Consider the following 4,190-nt stretch of genomic DNA (forward strand, 5'->3'; position numbering starts at 1 on the left):
CTCCTTATAGTAGATGTGGTAGGTAAGAAATCCTATTACTGGGGGTCTGGATTATTGAAGGAAATAAAGCATTATTGCTGAGTCACTGCCCTGCCTCCCTCCCTGCCCCCACCCCCAGGCGTTTCTCCAGGGAATCACAGCTGTTAAGTAAGTACTTGCTCCAAGGACTGGAAACTTGTTGCCTCTCACCCAGGAACCTGATAAGTAGAATTATCCATGTAAAAAGAAGATGGATCGGGGATTATTACCCCTGAGACTTCGATTTCGGGTTTGTTGTGATCCACCCAGGAAAACGGAAACCCTTCTGACAGTTTGGAACAGAGGGAACTGAATTCAGGGGACTGGTTACGTATGTGATGGGAGAGTCAGAGAAGCCAGCAGAAGGTACAGAGACAGCCGAGGGATGGGGAACAGCAGGAAGCTACCACCACCCTGGGATGGGGAGGAAAAGGAAGGAAGTGTTGTCTGTCATCCGCTAGGGACAGGGTCCTCCCATGGAGCTGGAACCAAGGCAGCCCCTCCTGGCAGGAACTGGAGTCATGGAGGAGAAATGGCCACTCCTGCCCAAGACAGAGAAGGCTGGGGAGAAATACCCTGGCCTGTCCTTTCTTCCCACCCGCTAGTCTTCAGCCAGTGCCTCCCATTGGCCAAACGCAGCTAGGGGGCAGCTGACCACCAGAGTCTGCAGGGGTCACCCCCCCCCCCCCCCCCCATCCCGTGGCACAGAACAGAGTGGGGGAATGGGGAGAAGGATCTGAGGGCAAAACAGGCCCAGACTGGCATAAGATTCATATTTATAACCTCTTCCCAGGACGTTTTTATGACCATGGCATGGTTTCTTACACCTCAGAGGGTGGGTCTTCCCTTCCCTCTCACAGCCCCACCAAGTAAATTGTGCACACGCCGTGGAATCTCTAATTTAAGACGGACATGAGTAGATGCTGTGACGCGCTCCCAACGTTCCCCTTCAGGAACGCAGGGTGTATCCCTGCAGCTGTCGGAAGTACTGTCAGCCCTCTCCGGGAATCACCCTCAATTCAACTCGCCCAAGGTGACCCCTCTTTCTAGGGACAGCTCACATCCAATGACTGATCAATCTGGAATTATAAACTCCTGGCCAGTCATCCCAACTCAGACCACTTAGAAGGGTCATCCAGCTTTGGAACTCTCCATAGGATTGTCTGATGCCTTTTTGGGACTGTTTTCCAGCTCTACTCTTCCCTCTGCCCTGCCATTTTCCTTTCCCTCACTCACCCCCTCCCCTCTTCCGCCTGCCTTCCCTTTCCATCCCCTCCCACAGCTGATGATCCCAAGAACACTCCCTAATACACCTCCTGCTGGCCAGTCTCAGTTGCAGAGTCTGCTTCTTAGGGAACCCAATCTTTGTGACCCAGACCATCCCACACATACCCTCCAGATTTGGTGATATCCATCCAAACAAGTTTAGGCAATACAGGGAACTGGTAAACAGATGGAAACTGAATTCCATTTGTAGGTTAGGTGGAAGGATTGCAGCTCACCTGAAGGGCTTATTCTGAATTAGGAGACTGAACCTTGTGTGGGATGTTGTGGTTAGAGGGGAGTTAGCCCACCGAGCATCTGGCAGTGGTCGTTAAGGATATTCAGCAGAGGGTAGAAGAGTTACGATGCCAGTAGAAGACCTGGCCATCTTGAAATTTAATGAAAAACAAGAGATGGATTTTAGAACCTGGTTGAGTCAGATGGTTTCCACAAGGAGAGGGAGCAGCTTGTACTTGAGGCTCTCAGAAATGTTGCTCATGTCTGAAAGAGTAGACTGTGGACACATGGATTGAGCAGGGAGGTGCTGGTGCTCAGGTCTCTCTGAAAACTCTAGGGACACCAGCTGAAGAAAAGGGTAACAAGGGAGAGTGCGCTGACGTAAATCTTGAGATTAGTCAGCGTCTCTGAACACTTGGAGGAGCCCTGGTGGCACAATGGTTATGCATTCGGCTGCTAACCAAAAGGTCAGCAGTTTGAACCCACCAGCCACTCTGTGCGAGATAAGACCTGGTAATCGACTCCCTAAAGATTTCAGCCTTGGAAACCCTATGGGGCAGTTCTGCTCTGTCCTATAGGGTCACTCTGAGTTGAAATCAACTTGACAGTACCTAACAACAACGTAAATACTTGGAGTCCCTGTGTGTTACAAAGGGTTAAGGCAGTTAGCTGATAACTGAAATTTTGGAGGTTCGAGTCTACTCAGAAGCACCTCGGAAGTAAAGCCTGGCGATCTACTTCCGAAAACTCAGCCACTGAAAACCCTATGGAACAGTTAGACTCTGACACACATGGGGTCTCTAAGAATTGGTGTCAACTTGATGGCAACTGGTTTTTTATAAACTGGTTTTTTATAAACCCTCATTTTAATATGTGGATTGAATACCCAGTTGGACCTTTGTGAATCAAATATACGGATAAACTTTTGTGACTGGATCATTTGCCCATTTGTGGTAGGCAGAATTCTAAAATGGCTCCCAAGATTCCCACTTCCTGCTGTAAAAGCCCTGTATAATTCCATCCTTTTGAGTTTGGGCGGAACTGTGAATATGATGGAGTTCACACCGTGATTATGTTACGGTTATATGACAGATATGAGGAGATTTTGCAGATGTAACTAAGGTCCCAAATCAGTTGACTTTGAATTAATCAAAAGGGAAACTGTCCTTGGTGGGCCTTATATAATCAGTGGAACGCTTCCTGGAAGAAGAGATTTGAACCATGAGAGGGCCTATAGAGAGGCCACATGGTGAAGACCTGGTAGCAACCTATAGGCGGTGGTCAAGAGTTAGCAAGAAAGCAGGGACCTCGGTCATACAGCTCCCTCAGGTTGCTGGGAGTGTGGGAGCAGATCTTTCCCTAGATGAACTTTCAGATGAGATTTCAGCCTTGTGACTCTCAGAGCAGTGGACCCAGCTAGAATGTTCCAGACCCCTGACTTACAGAAGCCATGAGAGTATGTATGTGTGGTTTTAAGCTGCGAAATCTTTGGTAATTTGTTACGCAGCAATAGAAAACTAATACTTCATCTGATTCATTGGAAGTTTCCCTTTTAGGGGCACTAATTGCTACAAACTAGAAGGCAGAGCACCTAATCCAGTTTGCAGATGTGTTTTGTTTGGTCTGTACTGTGTTTTTAAAGCAAACTGAATGAGTTGCCAACATATAAAATGTGCAGACTGCTTATCAGAATCCAGCTTCTTTGGAACAATGATCATTCCTAGCATCCTTGGCTCTCATTTGTGCAGGATGGTAATTGGCTGGGTGGCCACAGCTGTTCATGGGCAGGTCGCCGTGGTCCCCACCCCTTGCCAGTGCCTTAGCGTAGCCAGGCTACTCAGTCACTTGGTAGGTATTTGAAATTTTGACTCTTGGATAAGAGGGATAACAAGCCTTTGTAACAGTCAGATCAATAAATGATATTAAGGTTAGTAACTGAAATTTTAAAACTTTTTTTTTTTGAGGGACAGAAAACCCTGTAAAAAAATTTGGCAAATATGGAATTTTGTGGTGCATACCATTAACAAGCTGAGCTGCTAACTGAAAGGTTGGAAGTTCGAGTCCACCTAGAGGTACCTTGGAAGAAAGGCCTGGCAATCTACTTCTGAAAACTCAGCCATTGCAAACCCTATGGAGCACAGTTCTGCTGACACATATGAGGTCACCATGAGTCAGAATCGATGTGATGGCAGCTGGTGTTTGGTTTGGTGCTTTTCCTAAAACTTTCCTAGAAATTAGAGGGGAAAAATAGATTATAAAATTGAACAGTAGCACCTCAAACTCATGTAAGGCCCACGTGCTATTTTCTTTGTCATCGTTTAAACTGCTTTTAGGCTTTCTGTTCCTGGATGTGAGTGTGCTGAGGTGGGGGAGATAGAAAACTTTCTTTGAGAAATTAAAATGCATACCGCTCCTTCCAGAGCAGAGAGACCTGCTGTTTCTGGCTAAGTTTAGAAGGCTCAGAACTCCCGAGGCGAGCAGCCAAAAGAAATCAACACTTTGTGTGAGTTTGAACACCGAATTCAACTGCCTAAAACCATGTCTTGGCCTGGCTGCTGCAAAGGCAGTTGTTGCTGTGTGCTGTCGGGTTGATTCCGACTCCTAGTGACCCTACAGGACAGAGTAGAACTTCCCCGTAGGGTTTCCAAGGCTGTAATCTTTACAGAAGGAGA

This window comes from Trichechus manatus, unplaced genomic scaffold, assembly GCF_000243295.1.
Source record: "Trichechus manatus latirostris isolate Lorelei unplaced genomic scaffold, TriManLat1.0 scaffold00020, whole genome shotgun sequence".
Taxonomy (NCBI): Eukaryota; Metazoa; Chordata; class Mammalia; order Sirenia; family Trichechidae; genus Trichechus; species Trichechus manatus.